The sequence below is a fragment of the Haemaphysalis longicornis genome, unplaced genomic scaffold (genome assembly GCF_048455015.1).
Source record: "Haemaphysalis longicornis isolate Haplotype H1 unplaced genomic scaffold, Haemaphysalis longicornis Haplotype H1 scaffold_2, whole genome shotgun sequence".
Taxonomy (NCBI): domain Eukaryota; kingdom Metazoa; phylum Arthropoda; class Arachnida; order Ixodida; family Ixodidae; genus Haemaphysalis; species Haemaphysalis longicornis.
Window position 1 is genome coordinate 48,365,255 of NW_027526295.1, and position 22,027 is coordinate 48,387,281.

General features: G+C 47.9%; 1 long non-coding RNA gene across 1 annotated transcript in view; it reads right to left on the reverse strand.

The window, feature by feature from the left end:
• Positions 1-599: 599 nt before the first annotated feature.
• Positions 600-22,027, reverse strand: part of LOC144167093 (uncharacterized) — a 133,394-nt gene continuing 111,966 nt past the window's right edge. The window contains exon 3 of the long non-coding RNA XR_013321842.1: positions 600-816. This is a non-coding gene — a long non-coding RNA (uncharacterized LOC144167093). The remainder of the gene's footprint in view (positions 817-22,027) is intronic.

The following is a 22,027-nucleotide window of genomic DNA, read 5'->3' on the forward strand; positions in this document are numbered from 1 at the left end:
ACCCCCACCCCTCTTTCATAACTCTAATTGACGGTGTTGTCCGTTTAAGCACGTTCACATAGCGGTTGCTGGTTTATCCATGAATGTGGTTGAAGTGAAGGGAGAAATAGGGGCATGCACACGAACTTTTACGGTTCATGCTCTCACTGGTGACGGGTCCTTTCTGCTAGCGGTAGGCTTACACGTGGCAGTCAACAGCCAAATCTACCTTTCCGGCGTTCTCCCTCGCTGAACAGATTGGGTTGTGTGTTACACAAAGATTACGGTGCCTGCTACGCGGAAAAGGATTAGCCAGATCCATGTTTGCTCGCTGCAATAAACCTCGACACTTTCCCGGTTTCATTCAGATGATCAATCGCCAATAACAAACACATGTAGTTTGTTTCGTGCACTCCGTCGACTGCGTCCAGTCTCGCAGGTCATCCATCTTCACTCCATGGCAGGAAACCTTTTTTGCTTGCTTCCCAACCACTGTCTGCTTGCAAGTCCAAATACCGCTGACGTCGGAAAAGGCGCAATGTCAATTAAGGCCTTCAAAAGCCACACTCGTTAAGAGCACCGTACAACTGACACGACTTCACCTTTATTTCACCCTTTATGTATTTTATTTTAACTTTTATTGTAAGAACGAAATATTGTCACTCAAGACTTTCGGTTGCTCTCAATGACTGGTACGATGCTTTGGAAACAACGTAGCTACACTACTCTGGTAGGATGTCGTGTTTCGGTGTAGGTGCAATGCGCCAATGTCGAGTCGTTTTTGTACTTGCAAGGGCACTCTCTCGGGCAAGGATCTATACTGTTTTGGAAATAGCACTGAAAAAGAGTATCTCAGTTATTGAAATGGCAAACAACCAAAGCGTTATCAAAACGAAGTACAGTGAACTCCCATTTCGACGTACTCGATTAAAAAGAAATCTCGCTTATGCTGAACAACGTTGAACCATTTTTTTGGTTTTTCATAGACTCGACGCAAAAAAAAAAAACATTTCGCATGAGAGGAACAGCCTTGAACTTACTCTTCGATAAAGAAGAACTGCTTTCGGGGTGACCGCCACTGCTGGGGATTCTGGGTTGTGAATATGGTAGTCTTGGTTGGGTGCCGCGGCGCATTCTGGCCATTAGGGGGTAATATCTAAACAAAAACCCCCGCAGGAAGCGAACTCGCGCCACGGAAGAACGGAGGGGGCTAAAATAAAACCACGGTTGTAGAGCTATCGCTTCTCCAACCCTTCAACGCGCGGACTCAGTGGCGAAGCAAAGAAAAAAAGACCGGGGGTTAGTTTTGTGGCCGTTCTGCTCTGGAGGAGATAAGCGGAAGATTAAGGGGATACAAACTTAAGCAAAGTGACAACAAAGACTTCCTCTTCCCGAACGTAGCAGCTCTTCGGACCAATGCGTTCTCAGCGGGTGATGAGAGTTCATTTCGGTTCGCGCCGCGAGTACCACCGCTTCACCGGCGAGGAAGTGAAGATATCCCGCTCTGTCTATGCTCTGTTGTCGCTTTAGGTAGCGGTTGTGTGCTCTCCGCAGCCGCTTGGAATGGATGCATCAAAAGCAATTGAAGACACTCTTCTATCAAGTTCCGCACTGAAAGAAATTATTCACTTGTCTTTTTCTTCCGTCGCAAGTGCACTTCATTCAGCAGATTTTGGGTTTGGGCTAGTAGGCAGCAGTAATCTATGACTCCGTTTAACGCAAAAAAAACGGACAAGGAAAGAGGGGGGCGAGGGGCACAAGCGCCGCTAACTTCCAACTGAGCTGTACTTGAAAAAGCGCGAATATAAACACTAAAGCGGGACATTATCACAAAAAACAAAGATGCCAATAACTGTACAGAAGTACAGACATCGACAATAGGCAGCTTGAGGCATTGACTATGGTGCCACCCACCCTCCTTTTTGATAATGAATCTACTTGTCAGACAAGGCCATGGATGGTGGGGACACGCAACGATCGCCCAGGGCTGCTATATTGGCTGCCTCACTTATTTCCCTTCTCTTCCGATTGGCGTGTCCAGCGATGACGGAAAAACTCCTAAATAGGTGTGTATAATCGCATAATCAGCAAGGAATGTTCATGTGCCCTTGACCACCTTGTGAACGTTGTAGTCATTCTGACACAGCCGGACGTTCAGACAACGACCCGTTTGCCTGACTTATACTTTACGGCACCTCATGGGAATGGCGTAGACAACGTTTTCTATACCAGAAATGAACCGTTTTTTTGTGATTCTGCTTACACATTGGCTTTCGGGGAGAAGAAGATTGGTGAGAAGAAGACTGGTGAGAAAGCAGAGGTTGTAGTTGTGTTTTCCAACCCAAAGAAAACGGTTAGGTCTGTGCAGCATAAATGACCGTGGAGATCCCCGGCAGCCAATGTGTGAGAAGAACCACAGAAAGCCGTTCGTTTCATACATAATAAACATGTGTGCACGCCATTTAACTGAGGTGCTATAAAGTATATCTCGGGTAAACGGGTCATTGCCTGAACGAACGGCTGTGCGACAATGACTACAATGTTCATAGGGTGGTCAAGGGTCACCTGAACATTCCTTGCTGAGATTGCGATTGTACACACCTCTTTAACAGTTTTGCCATCATCGCTCGACACGCCAATCAGAAGACAAAGTAAATAATTGAGGCAGCCGAAATTGCCCGCCTGGAGGGTTGTTGCGGGTCCCCACAATCCGTGCCCTTGTCCGACAAGGAGATTTACTATCAAAAAGGAGGGTGCGTGCCACCTTAGTCAATGCCTGAAGCTGCCTTTTCTCGATGTCACATTGTTGTGCGAATAATTTTCTGTGAAATTGTATGATGGCTTACGTCTATAAGGTTCTTTTGCATTTTGGTTTTTTATGATAATGTCGCGCATTAGTGTTTATAATTCGGGCTTTTATCAGTAAAGCTTAGGTAAACGTTAGCGCTTGCGCCGTCGCTTCCCTTGGTCTTTGATATTTTGCGTTGCACGAAGTCATGGCGTATGTGAATCTTCTTCTTCAAGCAAGATATTTACATGAACCTAGGCGCGTTGCCTTTTTTTTGGGGGGGGGGGGGCGGGGCTTCTGATGAGACGATGTTCTGATAAGAGGAATAAATGGTCATGCTCTCTTCGAGTTCATCATAATGGGAGTTCACAGTAACTTTTTTACTCATGGATAGATTGATATGCTGGAAATAATATAGAAATCAACGCTCAAGGCGCTAAAATTTTCTGAGAAGAAATTATGAACAAAACAACATAGAAAATGGCCCTTCAAACAAAGTTTACCAGTGACATGTATACACCAATTAGCTCCACATGTATCGACACCTGCATCTAGTTTAGGCTCCTTAAAAGCTCGACCTGAATAGGATAGTGATGCTGCTATTAGGAAGTAGAAAAAACAACAGGTGCAGGTTGCCGTTTCGATTAGGAACTGCAAACACTTTTTTGTAGCATGTTGTAAAATGCCAAAGTTTATATCGTAAATACACACACACACACACACACACACACATATATATATATATATATATATATATATATATATATATATATATATATATACCTAATGCGGCTAAACAATGCCATTTGTCCTGGGGAAGGATGCCTTGTTCCCACCACAACTTAATGTTATCCCTTTGTGATCTATTCACGTTTAACCCTTTGTTACCCTATCTATTTCCTGTTCAGTTGCTAGCTTCTGTGAAATGCTCTTTTTTGCCCCGTATCTATAATCTTCATCCGCGGGGAGCACACCCATCTTCGCTTCCGCCCCCACCAGTCTCCCCAGCTAGTGAATACCTTACTGTATACTCTTCCCTTTCTTTTAAAACCGCGATTGTCCAGTTTTTCGCATTGTGTGAACTTGCAGCCCACGCCGCATACCTTGCCCCGTCATTGTGCAACCTTGAGCGCTGCTTTGGTAACACGACCGTTTTCTCTCTCTCGCTGCCCCCCTTTTTTATTGGTTGTTGTTGTTGTAACATAGGCGTGGCCCCACTGCATGCAACTCTCCGTTTCCAGAACATATTCCGCTCCTTCTTACAGTTTTCTGCAAAGCTATATAAATAATGTGTTCCAAATGCTTGTGTCAGCAAAATCATGTAACGGTACTCTGATGAAGGCAAGTCCCGTTGCCGCTACGTAAGTAAACCTTGTGTGTTATCGTTCTTGCTGTGTATCAGACTCTTTACGTATACTCTCTCTCTCTCTCTCCCTCTCTCTCTCTATATATATATATATATATATATATCAATATAAATATATATATATATATATATATATATATATATATATATGTATATATATACACATATAATGAAATCACCACATAAAACATAACAGTGTTTACGACGTGAGGACAAGGGAAAAATGAAGAGACGTAAAGCAGCATTGGGCTCGCAGGTTACCCATCTCAATATACAACGCGGTAAAAAGAAAGAGTGAGGTACTGAGGCAGTATGTTGCCTTTTGCCACCGCCCGCCCATGGGCATCAATATAAAGAAAAGTACACAAATACGAAGGGGCTCTGTGCTTCTCACTCGAAAGAAGGGAGAACTACCTGCAGTGTGGAGCTGAGCACAATTTAAAGTGAAGTCATTTTGGCTGGACCATATTTTGTGGAAGCGTATGGCTTCGCTGCAAAATTTGGTCTAAACAAAATCACTTCGCTTCAAATTGTGAAAAGCTCCGCACTGATCCCGCACTACATGAATACCCAATACCACTCATTGAAGATTCAATCAGGAAGGCATCATAACAGGATCGTTCTAGACTTATCAGTGGCACCTAAACCTCCACGTCGACGTAGAAACAAATCTGATTTTGACATATCGGCCTGTGAAAAAATGTGAATGATGTTTTAAGGACACACCAAAACACCTCGCTCTAGAGTACGGGAACTCGCAAGCTGTCCCGACATATTTATAAACCTGCCAACAAAGGAGGCGCAATCATAATCCTTGACAAAACCGACTATGTTAACGAGGCCAATAAGCAACTATCGGTATCGACGTTCTATAAAGCACTACCCAATGATCCCACTCAAGACAATAAGCAAATAGTCAAAGATAAACTTGCTGAGCTTGTTAAAAATAAAACAATAAATGAAACCACGGCTCGTTCCCTGATCCTCTTCAGACCAGTACCCGGTAAATTCTATCTCCTCCCAAAGATTCACGAGGTGAACAACCCAGGGCGCCCCATTGTATTTGAATTTGCACTTCCAAAGTAGGCAAGTCAGACACTGCAATCCAGCAATACCGCACAGCCAAGCCCACCGATTTAGCAGAATTTGCTGAAACCAAGCCAATTTTGACTCAAAACTGTCGAGAACTTAAGACCACCCTCCTGAATAAAAAATAGCTGGAAAACGTTATCGACGACGCTTTTGTGCGAGCCAACCAATTAGACCGCAACAAAATCTGTAAGAAAAAAGCCCCGAACGGTAAACCGCAACATAACTTAGTTTTCACCCACCCATCCTCCGCTCCAAGAGTATCAACCGTACTTAAAAAACATCACAATATGCTAATGCAAAGTGACCGCTTAAAAAGCATATTCCCCAAACCACCACGCGTTGTCTACCGGCGTAATAAAAATTTAGGCGACTGTCTCACTGACTCTCGTATCAACCGACCGGGAACTACTGGCTGCATGCCCTGTAATAAACCCCGTTGTAAAGTATGCCCACACATGACCACCACACAGCGCGCACACAACACGGCTTCAGACTACAACGTAAATATAAAAGGTAACTTTACCGGTGACTCCGCTAATGTCGTATACCTTCTAGAGTGCACTGTTTGCAGGCAACAATACATCGGCTAAACTGAAACGCCCTTCCGATTACGGTTCAATAATCACCGCTGTCATGCAAAAAGCTGCCTTTATTTGCCCTGTCAAGACATGTGAACAGTCCCGGGCATGCATTTGAACATCCTAAAGCAACCAGTTCAGAATCCGCCTTCAAAAAGCAGCAGGACCGCGAGGTTCGGGAATCTTATCTGATATTTAGGTTTGGGTCAGTGACACTCTGGACACGGCCTCCGCGATCGGCTGCCGGCGGCGCGCCGTTGCTCCGGCCGTCCCATTCGGCGCGTCCCCCAGCAAAAACATGTAATGCGGCTAACGCCTGAACGCGCCGCGAGATGGCGGTGTTAGCCGATGGTTGGGAAGCTTGCACCGGCTCCCCTGGACGGCTTTGCGGAGCCTTTGTTGCTGCGTTTCTTCGCTGCCGGGATCAGGCAGAACTGTGTTGCAGCTTTATTTTTGTTAAGCTGACCAACCGAACGACCAGGTCATGAAGTCCGCTTGTCTAGGAGCTTCGAGGAACAGCACTGAAACCCAGGTATGTCACTGTGCCGTGAAAAGTTAATCGCGCTGTGATTGTTGCGCTGTGATCAGTGCATGACATTTCGGTGCGGGGACATTTGGGGACGAGAACTTTTCGGCGAGCGAATTATCGGGTGCCTGCCTGCTAGAACAGCCGTTATATTTTTATTTCCGCGTAGGGTGGGTTATGGACAACAATCAAGCGCAGTGATTGCCTTTTTATACAGGTGCCGTGTTTGATTTTCGGCAGTTATTTTTAGAAATTTAATTTTTGTATATTTCGTGTTTGAAGCCTCGTTCACGGAACACGTGTTATGCAGCCTATTGATTATATGATTTTGCCCATGCTTTTTTTTATTTACGACAAGATATTTATATTCGTTGTTTGCGGCATGCAGCTATTTGCGGCGCGTTGTAAGTCATTTGAAGAACCCGTGCATGTAAGCAGCTGTAAAGGCTGGCCTGAATATTACACTGCTGAAATGGCGTGCAAAATATTGTGAAGCTTTCGGCGCTCCAGCCTGCGAGCACTCGTTGCTCGCAGGCTGGAGCGTGATCTAGATTTATGTAATCGAGAAAAACGACAGCGATGGGCTGAGAAAAAGCTTAGAATAGCTTTCGAATATCCCGAATAGCATTCATTGAAGCGCCGCATCCGACTTTAATTAAAGGATTCAATGCAACTGGCGTTGGTGCAAAATATGAATTTTTTTACCGAAATCTCGGCATAAACCATCGTTTGACTTTTACACTTTTTTTTCAGCCACTGCTTGCCAATGTTGGTGCAACTGTCATGGACAAAGCCGCGTACCGCAAAAAACTGGTGCCCAAGCCCCTGCATCGCAAAGTGCTTCGTGTGTGAACTGTTCCGTTTTTGAAGACATGCAGATGCCTTGAAAGTGTAGATTTGTGAATGTAAGTGCAATATAGTTTGTAAATAACTGTTTAATAAACTATGGAGCTCTTGAACGAGTGTGCAGTACACATTCGGTTTCCAACTTTTAGTGTGTACATAAGTGGCTAATGTCCAAAACAAACATGAAAGCTTTCATCATTGCTTAGCACATAGACGTGCTTTGGAATCAGTAATTGAAAATTTAAATGTGCCGGGTATTCATTCCAAAATAGGAAAAATGGGCTTGCCTGTGGCCACCGAAATACGTTTAAGAATACAATGAAATCAGAGTGCACCTGACTAAGTTTTTTAAATTTGTTGCGACTGAAATTGAAACCATTACTTGCTTAACGCGCATGTGTAGAGCAGATTGCCGCATCCTTGAGGCTATCGCTCAACGTAATCTCCTTAAACGCGTTAATTCTAAAAATAAGGCGGGTGCTTTTCTGCCAAACAGGCATTAATTCGAAGGCTAGATAAGAGCACAGCCATCTGTCGTGGGTACGACGCGATCGCGCCCCACGCTCTACTGAACTGCATTATCCATGCAGACTATATAAAATACATAAGCCGGGATAAGAAATACCCGAAAAAATAATGACATTTTAGCGAACCGAACGTTATTTCGGCGCCAGAAATTTCCCATCGGTGGTAGCGAATATTGTCCGTGCGTCGAGGGCATAAAGCCGCACAGCCCATGTTAAATAAGTCGCATTGCTGCAATCGCAGCTAAAATAAATGCATTTTCAGGTTCTATGAGCCGCTTTGCACCCATAAAATCAGCTATGCTTTCTTTTTATTGTGATAGGAAGCGCGAAAGTTGACGAAAAGCCATTTCGATGAGCGTTCCAGCATACATGGCTTTCGTTCCAACCATCGGCTGCGCGCGCCGCGGTGCGGCCGCATACGCGGCCACGCCCCCTTTTCAACTTACGCTCTCTCCGGGCGATTGGGACGGCCGGAGCAACGGCGCGCCGCCGGACGCCGATCGCGGAGGCCGTGCTCTGGATTAATGAAAGTTCCGGAAAACTAACGCGCTTATCCCTCGATTAAAATTGGTGGCCTCATAATTTTTATAACAATGTTCATTAATCCTACACTTGAGTTTCCCATCACAATTCGCAGAAACTCTCCAAATACAAAAGCTTTATTAGCCTAATGCGGCTGAACAATGCCATTTGTCCTTGGGAAGGAGGCCTCATTCCCATAATCAATTCGGAATGTTTAACTCTTTGTGATCTATAGGCCCTACCTATTTTCTGTTCAGTAGCAAGCTTCTGTGCAAGGCTCTTTTGTGCCCCGTATGTATTCTCTTCATCCGCGGGGCGCACACCCATCTTCGCTTCCGCCCCAACCAGTCTCCCCAGCCAAGGAATACCTTACTGTATACTCTTCCCTTTTTTTTGAAACCGCGATTGTCCAGTTTTCCGCATTGTGTGAACTTGCTGCCGACGCCGCATACTCTACCCCGTCATGGTGCAACATTGAACGCGGCTTTTTTAACACGACCCCGTTCTCCCTCTCTCTCAGTCCTCCCCTTTTTTTCTCTTTTTTGGGGGGTTTTTGTTGTTGCAACATAGGCGTAGCCCGACTTCATCAATACTCTCCGTTTCCAAAACATCTTCTGCTCCTTCGCGCCGTTTTCTGCAAAGCTATATAAGAAATGTGTTCCAAATGTTTGTGACAGCAAAATCATGTAACTGTAGCCAGCGCCACTCAGACTATTTGGGGAGAAGGGGACCTTCTTTTTTGAACCCCGGGGCGTGACTCGAACGTCTACAGCCTGTCATGAGTGGGTAACTGGCGCGAAAGCGTCGTATGCTACCTTGGCATCAAGGCTTCCAGAACCGAGGCCCTCGCTAAGCTTTCGCAGGATAATATGATTTGGAAATAAGGGGCTCGTTAGGAAAATACAGAAAGAAATGCCGGCAGTCTACAATGCCAAAGGAGGCATAGGGGAATGGTTAGACTATTTTTTGACCGTCAGTGATGTTTTTGTTTTATTAATTTACGCAGAAAGAAAGAAAGGAGAACCCACACCCAGAGTGGAAACCGAACCCACGCCTTTCGATTAGATGGCGAATGCCTTACCAATTTGGCTATCTTGGCGACTGTGGTCTCCTTCACCTTCTGGGTTATTTATATTTACTACAACTGTATCTGACGGTTGAGGGTGGTAGCCAGCGCCACTCAGACTATACGGGGTGAAGGGCACCTTCTTTTTCGAACCCCGGGGCGTGACTCGAACGTCTACAGCCTGTCATGAGCGGGTAACTGGCGGGAAACCCTCTTGTGCTACCTTGGCATCAAGGCTGCCAGAACCGAGGCCCTCGCTAAGCTCTCGCAGAATAATTTGATTTGGAAATGAGGGGCCCGTTAGGAAAATACAGAAAGAAATGCCGGCAGTCTACAACGCCAAAGGGAGCATAGGGGAATGGTTAGACTATTTTTTGACCGTTAGTGAAGTTATATTTTTTACTAATTTACGTAGAAAGAAAGAAAGAAAGAAAAACACGCGCCCAGAGTGGGGACCGAACCCACGTCTTCCGATGAGAGCTCGAATGTCTTACCAATTTAGCTATCTGGGCGACTCTGTTCTCCTCCACTTTCTGGGGTATTTATATTTACAGCAACGGTATCTTACGGTTGAGGGTGGTAGCCAGCGCCACTCAGACTATACGGGGAGAAGGGGACCTTCTTTTTCGAACCCCGGGGCGTGACTTGAACGTCTACAGCCTTTCATGAGTGGTTAACTGGCGGGAAACCTTCTTATGCTACCTTGGCATCAAGGCTGCCAGAACCGAGGCCCTCGCTAAGCTTTCGCAGGATAATATGATTTGAAAATGAGGAGCTCATAAGGAAAATAAAGAAAGAAATGCCGGCAGTCTACAACGCCAAAGGAGGCATAGGCGAATGGTTAGACTATTTTTTGACCGTTAGTGAAGTTATATTTTTTCTATTACTTTACGTAGAAAGAAAGGAAGAAAGGAAAACACGCGCCCAGAGTGGGACCCAACCCACGCTTTTCGATTATATCTCGAATGCCTTACCAATTCGGCTATCTGTGCGACTGTGTTCTTCACTTTCTGGGGTATATATATTTACTACAACTGTATATGACAGTTGAGGGTGGTAGCCAGCGCCACTCAGACTATACGGGGAGAAGGGGACCTTCTTTTTTTGAACCCCGGGGCGTGACTCGAACGTCTACAGCCTGTCGTGAGTGGGTAAGTGGCGGGAAACCCTCTTATGCTATCTTGCCATCAAGGCTGCCAGAACCGAAGCCTTCGCTAAGCTTTCGCAGGTTAATAGGATTTGGAAATGTGGGGCTCCTTAGGAAAATACAGAAAGAAATGCCGGTAGTCTACAGCGCCAAAGGAGGCATAGGGGAATGGTTAGACTACTTTTTGACCGTTAGTGAAGTTTTTTTTAATAATTTACGTAGAAAGAAAGACAGAGAGAAAAACACGCGCCCAGAATGGGGACCGAGCCGAAGCCTTTCAATGAGATCTCGAATGCCTTACCAAGTCTGCTACCTGGGCGACTGTGTTCTCCTTCACTTTCTGGGGTATTTATATTTGCTACAACTGTATCTGACGGTTGAGGGTGGTAGCCAGGGCCACTCATACTATACGGGGTGAAGGCCACCTTCTTTTTCGAACCCCGGGGCGTGACTCGAACGTCTACAGCCTGTTATGAGCGGGTAACTGGTGGGAAACCCTCTTATGCTACCTTGGCATCAAGGCTGCCAGAACCGAGGCCCTCGCTAAGCCTTTGCAGGACAATATGATTTGAAAATGAGGGGCTAGGTTGCAAAATACAGAAAGAAATGCCGGCAGTCTACAACACCAAAGGAGGTATAGGGGAATGGTTAGACTATTTTTTGACCGTTAGTGAAGTTATATTTTTTACTAATTTACGTAGAAAGAAAGAAAGAAAGAAAAACACGCGCCCAGAGTGGGGACCGAACCCACGTCTTCCGATGAGAGCTCGAATGCCTTACCAATTCGGCTATCTGGGCGACTGTGTTCTTCACTTTCTTGTGTATTTATATTTACTGGAACTTTCTCTCTCTCTCTCTCTCTATATATATATATATATATATATAACACAGAAATAAGGGTTGGCAGTCGAGAAAGCCTCAGAAAGCAAAGGGGAGGATGTGGTAGATCATTGAAACAGATTAAGAATTTGGAAAGAAAGAAAGAAAGTGAAGAAAAAATGCCCGCCAGGTGGGATCCGAACCCACGACCTCCAGAATACCGGTCTGGTGCGATAACCACTACGCTACCGGCGGGGCGATTTTCCCATTCACTTTCTGGGGTATTTATGTTAGGTATGTTTGTTTCCTGTGCTTGGGGGTGGTAGCCAGCGCCATTCGGACTAATCGGGGTGAAGGGGACCTTCTTTTTAACCCCCGGGTCGTGACTCGAGTGTCTACGACATGTCCAGAGTGGTCGACCAGCTTTGAACCCTCTTAAGCTCCCTTTGGCAACAAGACTGCCAGAACAGAGGCCCTCGCTATGCATGTAGCGAATCAGAATAGGAAATGAGGGGCTCGTTGAAAATAACACAGAAATAAGGGTTGGCAGTCGAGAAAGCCTCAGAAAGCAAAGGGGAGGATGTGGTAGATCATTGAAACAGATTAAGAATTTGGAAAGAAAGAAAGAAAGTGAAGAAAAAATGCCCGCCAGGTGGGATCCGAACCCACGACCGAACCCACGGTGGCGCTGGCTACCACCCCCAAGCACAGGAAACAAACATACCTAACATAAATACCCCAGAAAGTGAATGGGAAAATCGCCCCGCCGGTAGCGTAGTGGTTATCGCACCAGACCGGTATTCTGGAGGTCGTGGGTTCGGATCCCACCTGGCGGGCATTTTTTCTTCACTTTCTTTCTTTCTTTCCAAATTCTTAATCTGTTTCAATGATCTACCACATCCTCCCCTTTGCTTTCTGAGGCTTTCTCGACTGCCAACCCTTATTTCTGTGTTATTTTCAACGAGCCCCTCATTTCCTATTCTGATTCGCTACATGCATAGCGAGGGCCTCTGTTCTGGCAGTCTTGTTGCCAAAGGGAGCTTAAGAGGGTTCAAAGCTGGTCGACCACTCTGGACATGTCGTAGACACTCGAGTCACGACCCGGGGGTTAAAAAGAAGGTCCCCTTCACCCCGATTAGTCCGAATGGCGCTGGCTACCACCCCCAAGCACAGGAAACAAACATACCTAACATAAATACCCCAGAAAGTGAATGGGAAAATCGCCCCGCCGGTAGCGTAGTGGTTATCGCACCAGACCGGTATTCTGGAGGTCGTGGGTTCGGATCCCACCTGGCGGGCATTTTTTCTTCACTTTCTTTCTTTCTTTCCAAATTCTTAATCTGTTTCAATGATCTACCACATCCTCCCCTTTGCTTTCTGAGGCTTTCTCGACTGCCAACCCTTATTTCTGTGTTATTTTCAACGAGCCCCTCATTTCCTATTCTGATTCGCTACATGCATAGCGAGGGCCTCTGTTCTGGCAGTCTTGTTGCCAAAGGGAGCTTAAGAGGGTTCAAAGCTGGTCGACCACTCTGGACATGTCGTAGACACTCGAGTCACGACCCGGGGGTTAAAAAGAAGGTCCCCTTCACCCCGATTAGTCCGAATGGCGCTGGCTACCACCCCCAAGCACAGGAAACAAACATACCTAACATAAATACCCCAGAAAGTGAATGGGAAAATCGCCCCGCCGGTAGCGTAGTGGTTATCGCACCAGACCGGTATTCTGGAGGTCGTGGGTTCGGATCCCACCTGGCGGGCATTTTTTCTTCACTTTCTTTCTTTCTTTCCAAATTCTTAATCTGTTTCAATGATCTACCACATCCTCCCCTTTGCTTTCTGAGGCTTTCTCGACTGCCAACCCTTATTTCTGTGTTATTTTCAACGAGCCCCTCATTTCCTATTCTGATTCGCTACATGCATAGCGAGGGCCTCTGTTCTGGCAGTCTTGTTGCCAAAGGGAGCTTAAGAGGGTTCAAAGCTGGTCGACCACTCTGGACATGTCGTAGACACTCGAGTCACGACCCGGGGGTTAAAAAGAAGGTCCCCTTCACCCCGATTAGTCCGAATGGCGCTGGCTACCACCCCCAAGCACAGGAAACAAACATACCTAACATAAATACCCCAGAAAGTGAATGGGAAAATCGCCCCGCCGGTAGCGTAGTGGTTATCGCACCAGACCGGTATTCTGGAGGTCGTGGGTTCGGATCCCACCTGGCGGGCATTTTTTCTTCACTTTCTTTCTTTCTTTCCAAATTCTTAATCTGTTTCAATGATCTACCACATCCTCCCCTTTGCTTTCTGAGGCTTTCTCGACTGCCAACCCTTATTTCTGTGTTATTTTCAACGAGCCCCTCATTTCCTATTCTGATTCGCTACATGCATAGCGAGGGCCTCTGTTCTGGCAGTCTTGTTGCCAAAGGGAGCTTAAGAGGGTTCAAAGCTGGTCGACCACTCTGGACATGTCGTAGACACTCGAGTCACGACCCGGGGGTTAAAAAGAAGGTCCCCTTCACCCCGATTAGTCCGAATGGCGCTGGCTACCACCCCCAAGCACAGGAAACAAACATACCTAACATAAATACCCCAGAAAGTGAATGGGAAAATCGCCCCGCCGGTAGCGTAGTGGTTATCGCACCAGACCGGTATTCTGGAGGTCGTGGGTTCGGATCCCACCTGGCGGGCATTTTTTCTTCACTTTCTTTCTTTCTTTCCAAATTCTTAATCTGTTTCAATGATCTACCACATCCTCCCCTTTGCTTTCTGAGGCTTTCTCGACTGCCAACCCTTATTTCTGTGTTATTTTCAACGAGCCCCTCATTTCCTATTCTGATTCGCTACATGCATAGCGAGGGCCTCTGTTCTGGCAGTCTTGTTGCCAAAGGGAGCTTAAGAGGGTTCAAAGCTGGTCGACCACTCTGGACATGTCGTAGACACTCGAGTCACGACCCGGGGGTTAAAAAGAAGGTCCCCTTCACCCCGATTAGTCCGAATGGCGCTGGCTACCACCCCCAAGCACAGGAAACAAACATACCTAACATAAATACCCCAGAAAGTGAATGGGAAAATCGCCCCGCCGGTAGCGTAGTGGTTATCGCACCAGACCGGTATTCTGGAGGTCGTGGGTTCGGATCCCACCTGGCGGGCATTTTTTCTTCACTTTCTTTCTTTCTTTCCAAATTCTTAATCTGTTTCAATGATCTACCACATCCTCCCCTTTGCTTTCTGAGGCTTTCTCGACTGCCAACCCTTATTTCTGTGTTATTTTCAACGAGCCCCTCATTTCCTATTCTGATTCGCTACATGCATAGCGAGGGCCTCTGTTCTGGCAGTCTTGTTGCCAAAGGGAGCTTAAGAGGGTTCAAAGCTGGTCGACCACTCTGGACATGTCGTAGACACTCGAGTCACGACCCGGGGGTTAAAAAGAAGGTCCCCTTCACCCCGATTAGTCCGAATGGCGCTGGCTACCCCCCCCAAGCACAGGAAACAAACATACCTAACATAAATACCCCAGAAAGTGAATGGGAAAATCGCCCCGCCGGTAGCGTAGTGGTTATCGCACCAGACCGGTATTCTGGAGGTCGTGGGTTCGGATCCCACCTGGCGGGCATTTTTTCTTCACTTTCTTTCTTTCTTTCCAAATTCTTAATCTGTTTCAATGATCTACCACATCCTCCCCTTTGCTTTCTGAGGCTTTCTCGACTGCCAACCCTTATTTCTGTGTTATTTTCAACGAGCCCCTCATTTCCTATTCTGATTCGCTACATGCATAGCGAGGGCCTCTGTTCTGGCAGTCTTGTTGCCAAAGGGAGCTTAAGAGGGTTCAAAGCTGGTCGACCACTCTGGACATGTCGTAGACACTCGAGTCACGACCCGGGGGTTAAAAAGAAGGTCCCCTTCACCCCGATTAGTCCGAATGGCGCTGGCTACCACCCCCAAGCACAGGAAACAAACATACCTAACATAAATACCCCAGAAAGTGAATGGGAAAATCGCCCCGCCGGTAGCGTAGTGGTTATCGCACCAGACCGGTATTCTGGAGGTCGTGGGTTCGGATCCCACCTGGCGGGCATTTTTTCTTCACTTTCTTTCTTTCTTTCCAAATTCTTAATCTGTTTCAATGATCTACCACATCCTCCCCTTTGCTTTCTGAGGCTTTCTCGACTGCCAACCCTTATTTCTGTGTTATTTTCAACGAGCCCCTCATTTCCTATTCTGATTCGCTACATGCATAGCGAGGGCCTCTGTTCTGGCAGTCTTGTTGCCAAAGGGAGCTTAAGAGGGTTCAAAGCTGGTCGACCACTCTGGACATGTCGTAGACACTCGAGTCACGACCCGGGGGTTAAAAAGAAGGTCCCCTTCACCCCGATTAGTCCGAATGGCGCTGGCTACCACCCCCAAGCACAGGAAACAAACATACCTAACATAAATACCCCAGAAAGTGAATGGGAAAATCGCCCCGCCGGTAGCGTAGTGGTTATCGCACCAGACCGGTATTCTGGAGGTCGTGGGTTCGGATCCCACCTGGCGGGCATTTTTTCTTCACTTTCTTTCTTTCTTTCCAAATTCTTAATCTGTTTCAATGATCTACCACATCCTCCCCTTTGCTTTCTGAGGCTTTCTCGACTGCCAACCCTTATTTCTGTGTTATTTTCAACGAGCCCCTCATTTCCTATTCTAATTCGCTATATATATATATATATATATATATATATATATATATATATATATATATATATATATATATATATAATATATATATATATTGTAGTGCGAAAGACGAGCAAGCGGCGGGCAGCCACCATGTGAGCACTAACGAACAACTGATTTGCTACGGGGCCACAACAACGGTGTATGCCCACTCAAGGAGATTGACCACCCGGATTGTACAGATGACGACGAGGCAACAGGGTGAGCCACCGCAGCGGCATCGTCATCGCCATGAAGCTTGTGGAGTGCTCGAGACATTCTGCAGGCTGGGCCACCGATCCGTTTGCCACTTCTGAGTGCCCCTCCTTCCTTCCGCTGTCAAGGCAGTAAACCCGCCTTACATTTTGGTGCTTAGCAAAGCATGCTTTCCGCACTGGGCGAACAGAGTAGAACCGTTGGCCTGAAAAGTAATATGCAGAAAACTAAAGTAATGATCAATAACCTGGGGACAGCACAGCAGTTTGAGATAGGTGGTGAGGCAGTGGAAGTGGTAAGCGAATATATCTACTTAGGCTAAGTTGTGACCCCAGATCCCAAACCACGAGGCAGAGATAATTAGAAGGATCAGAATGTGGTGGGGTGCATATGGCAGACTTTCTCAGATAATGAATAGCAGCGTACCATTGTCGCTGAAGAAGAAAGTGTATGACAGCTGCATCTTACCGGTACTCACCTACGGGGCAGAAACTTGGAGGCTCACTAAGAGGGTTCAACTTAAATTGAGAACGACTCAGCGGGCAATGGAGCAGAAGAGGATAGGTGTAACATTAAGGGACAAGAAGAGAGCGGAGTGGGTCAGGGAGCAAACTGGTGTTAAAGACATATTAGTAGAAATTAAGAAGAAGAAATGGACGTGGGCACGGCATGTAATGCGAAGGCAAGATAACCGCTGGTCATTAAGGGTAACAGAGTGGATCCCTAGAGAAGGCAAGCGTTGCAGGGGGCGGCAGAAAGTTAGATGGGCAGATGAGATGAAGTTTGCTGGGATAAATTGGTCACAGTTGGCACAGGACCGAGATAATTGGAGAATAATGGGAGAGGCTTTTGCCCTGCAGTGGGCGTAGATAGGCTGGTAATGATGATGATGATGATGACAGTTTGGTGGAATGTGCGGATTCTGTCCTCGTCCTGCTCCTCCGCTTCACCCCGCAAGCGTACCCGCAAGCCTGAAGCTCCGGTGTCACACCCTGCCCTCTACCGCTGTGTCAGCCATGACTACTAACGCCTGAAACACGACGTCGCCTTCGCCATCGGCTGTCATCTGCTCCGGCGTGATCCGTGAGCGTGAGCCGGCGATGTTCACTGGTGCAGATGACCAGGACGTCGAAGAATCGCTCTCGTCTTATGAGAGGGTAAGCGCGCACAATAAGTGGGACGATGTTATGAAGCTGAATAACGTCAGTTTCTCCTTGAGGGGACTTGCCGAAAAATGGTTTCTCAACCACCCAGCTGATCGTTCAACCTGGGACGCATTCAAAATGGTCTTTTAGGCGGTATTTGACCGGCCAGCGGTTCGCAAGCTTCGCGCGGAGCAGCTTTTGAGAGAGCGAGATCAAGAGGCCGGCGAGAACTTTACCAGCTACATCGAGGACGTAATCTACCTTTGCAGGCGCGTGGATCTTTCCATGCCTGAGCAAGACACCATCAAGCATATATTCGAAGGAATAAATGAGGACGTGTTCCAGATGCTGCTGGCGAAAAACCCTCAGAGTGTCCGAGACGTCACCAGCTTGTTGCGAAGTTATTACGAGTTGCGCAGGCAGCGTCGCCTCACTCGTCGCCGCCCTTTGGAGCGTGAGGAGCCGCTCTGTGAGCTGGCAGTTGGTGAAAATCCGTCGCTACTGAACCGCATCAAGGAGCTTGTTCGTGAAGAGGTGCAGCGGCAGATCTCTCTCCTGCCTTGTACATCGTCGCCAGTACCAGATCCTTGCTTGTCGTCGCCACTTCGTCGAATTATTAGGAAAGAAGTCGCTGAAGTTCTACCGACCACACCAGCTGCTCCGCCACCGTTGCCTGTAGCGGCGCCGCTATACGGTGAAGTTACGGCACGGCAAGCTTCGCCTACTGCTTACTTGCCTTTACGCCGCCCGCAGCCACCGCCTTACCTTTCTCCGGCTTTGTCGGCACCTCCGGCTCCGCTCCACAGCACCCCATGGCGCACGCCGGATAACCGGCCGATTTGCTATTTCTGTGGAGTTCCTCGTCGCGTAGCGCGTTATTGCCGACGTCGAGTTACGCCGCCCGGAAACGCTTACCGAAGACCAGTTTTTGCTGCTGACGTGTACACTTCTCCGCATTCGTCCAAAAATGCCCCTGTCGAGCCGCCCTATCACTCACCCCCTCGCAAAGCTCCCGATACCCGTCGGTCGTTCTCCCCACGTCGTCGTTCCTTTCGCCGCTGCGCGGTCGTCCGAATGCCCAGGAGGAAAACTGATCCCCGCAGTTCTGGAGGCAAGAACTGCGGCGCCGTCGAAATACCAAAGCCCTGGCCTGTCTGTTACGAATGCGATTGAAGTCGTTATTGATGGAATCACCACATACGCCCTTGTAGACACGGGAACAGCCATCTCCGTTATAGCTGCCAAACTTTGCCGCAAATTACGAAAAGTGACGACCCCAATATCCGCTTTCCGTCTGCGCACAGCTACGGCGCATAACGTCGAGCCTTCAGTCGTTTGTAAAAGCCGTGTCTTTGTACAAAACGCGATGTATGTACTCGAGTACGTCGTTCTTTCCTCATGCTCCCATGACATCACCTTGGGGTGGGACTTCCTGTCGCGTCACCACGCTGTTATTGACTGTGCCCGCGCCGAGGTCGCCTTATTTCCGATGTGTGGTACTTAAATGAACAAGGTAACCACTACTTTTAAGCTGTGCGCCACCGAAGACTCCACAATCCCTCTAGCCTCTGCCGTTATCGTACCAGTAATCTGTGATATGGTATCTGCCGCAACTGTTGTGTTTACCCCGTCTAATCTGTTCATGCGAGGACAGGGCGCCCCTCTCCCCTACGCCATTCTTTAAATCGAAAATGGCGCTAGCATGATCTCTATCTGCAATACCTCCTCTTCACCCTTAACTGTGCATCGTGGCAAGTCCCTTGGACGCATCGCAGCTATTGACACTCTCCTAATAAACGACTTCCCGGATGCGTCGCACGTTCTGTCGCTCAGCTCGCTAAGCCCGACTCTTCCCCGTGCATCTGATTCGGCCACTTTCGTTCCCTTCGTAGATAGCAACCTCGACCCTGTCCAGCGCAACCAGCTGCTCACTCTTCTTCACAGTTTCCGATCCACCTTCGACTGCCAGCGCACGTCCCTGGGCAGCACGCAGACAGTCACACATCGCATTGACACTGGCTCTCATCCACCTTTGAGGCAGCGACCATACCGCGTATCAACCAAAGTGCGTTCCGTGATCGAAACGCACGTTCATGAAATGCTTCAGCGTGGTGTCATTAGGCCGTCTAACAGCCTGTGGGCTTCACCGGTCGTTCTTGCTGCAAAGGAAGATGGGTCTGTTTGTTTTTGTGTCGATTATCGACGACTGAACAAGGTCACCCAAAAAGATGTTTACCCGTTGCCACGCATCGACGACACATTAGATTATCTGCAAGGCGCCGAGTTCTCTTCCTTAGACCTCCGCTCGGGTTACTGGCAGGTGCCCATGGCTGACGAAGACCGGCCAAAGACCCCGTTCGTTACCCCCGACGGGTTATACGAATTCACGTGATGCCGTTCGGGTTATGTAATGCGCCTGCCACTTTTGAGCGCATGATGGACGAAATTCTGTGTGGCCTCTAGTCGAAAACTTCTTTATGCTACTTAGATGACATCGTTTTATTTGCGCCTGATTTTGACACCCATCTCAGTCTCCTGGAACAAGTCCTGCAGTGCCTTACCGACGCTGGGCTGCAGCTGAATGTTAAAAAGTGTCATTTTGCTGCCCGCAAACTGACAATTTTGGGCCATGTTGTTTCAAAGGACGGCGTTCTTCCCGACCCTTCCAAACTCCAAGCTGTTGCCTACTTCCCGAAACCGACTACTGGGAAAGCCATGCGCAGTTTCGTCGGACTCAGTTCCTGCTTCCGATGCTTCGTGCCCAACTTTGCGTCCGTCATTGCGCCTCTGACGAAGTTGCTCAGCGGAAGTCACGACTTGTTGACCTGGTCCCCTGACTGCGATGAAGCCTTTGTAACCCTACGCAACCTACTTACGTCACCTCCCATTTTGCGTCATTTTGACCCTTCCACGCCCACTGAGCTCCATACCGACGCAAGCGGTTTAGGTCTGGGAGCAGTGCTTGCCCAAAGGACGGCAGGATTCAACGAGTACGTCGTCGCATACGCGAGCCCCACTCTTACAAAGGCGGAATCTAATTACTCTGTCACCGAGAAAGAGCGTTTGGCCATCGTGTGGGCTATTTCAAAGTTAAGACCTTACCTCTACGGTCCAACTTTTGATGTGGCCACAGACCACCATGCCCTTTGTTGGCTATCGTCGCTGAAGGATCCCTCCGGTCACGTGGCACGCTGGTCCCTTCGCCTTCAGGAGTATGACATCAGAGTGATTATCGGTCTGGACGCAAGCATAGCGACGCAGATGCTTTATCTCCTTCACCTTTATCCATTATGCGCCCGACATTACAGGCGTTGATTGCACACAGGCATCTGAACCACTTGAGGACATGCAGGGCAGCAACGCAAGGACCCTTGGGTATCTTACATTTTTGACCTGATTTCGAACCCTATGGAACGTAGCGCCTGGTGGGGACTGCGACGTCAGGCCGGGCATTTTTCCAATTCGTGACGGGCTTGTGTATTGTAGAAATTACCTCCCCGAAGGCCGCAAGTGGTTGTTGGTGATGCCTCGTCACCTGCGCTCTACAATATGTGCTAATTTTCACACGAATGCGCAATTCGCCCACGCTGGAGTATTTAAGACGTACCAGTGGTTGCGGCTGCGCTACTTTTAGCGAAGAATGTATTCCTTTGTAACAAAGTTCATCAAATCATGCCGAGAATGCCAACGTCGCAAGTCACCGTCGCAGTCACCAACAGCGCCGTTACAGCCTTTGCTATTCCCCGCGCGCCCTTTCGACCGGGTCGGGATAGACTTTTACTGCCCTCTGCCCCTGACTGCTGCCGGCAACCGTTGGGTTATTGTCGCCGTCAATTACCTTATGCGATACGCTGAGACTGCCGCGCTACCGGCTGCCACAGCACGCGAAGATGCAACCTTCATTTTGCTCCATTTCATCCTGCGTCATGGCGCACCACGGGAACTTCTCAGTGACCGGGGCCGTGTCTTTTTGTAAGAAGTGGTCGAGGCTCTCCTCAAAAAATGCAACGTCACCCACCGCAGCACTACAGCCTACCATCATCATCATCATCATCACCAGCCTATTTACGCCCACTGCAGGGCAAAGGCCTCTTCAATTATTCTCCAATTACCTCGGTCCTGTGCCAACTGTGACCAATTCATCCCCGCAAACGTCTTGATCTCATCTGCGCATCTAACTTTCTCCCGCCCCGTGCAACACTTGCCTTTTCTAGGGATCCACTCTGTTACCCTTAATGACCAGCGGTTATCTTGCCTTCGCATTACATGCCCTGCCAACGTTCATTTCTTCTTCTTAATTTCTACTAATATGTCTTTAACACCAATTTGCTCCCTGACCCACTCCGCTCTCTTCTTGTCCTTTAATGTTACACTTATCATTTTCCGCTACATTGCACGCTCCGTCGTTCTCAATTTAAGTGTAACTCTCTTAGTGAGCCTCCAAGTTTCTGCCCCGTAGGTGAGTACTGGTAAGATGCAGCTGTCATACACTTTCTTCTTCAGTGACAATGGTAGGCTGCTATTCATTATCTTAGAATGTCTGGCATATGCACCACACCCCATTCTGATCCTTCTAATTATCTCTGCCTTATGGTTGGGATTTGGGGTCACAACTTGGCCTAAGTAGATATCTTCGCTTACCACTTCCACTGCCTCGCCACCTATCTCAAACTCCTGTGCTGTCCCGAGGTTATTGATCATTACTTTAGTTTTCTGCATAT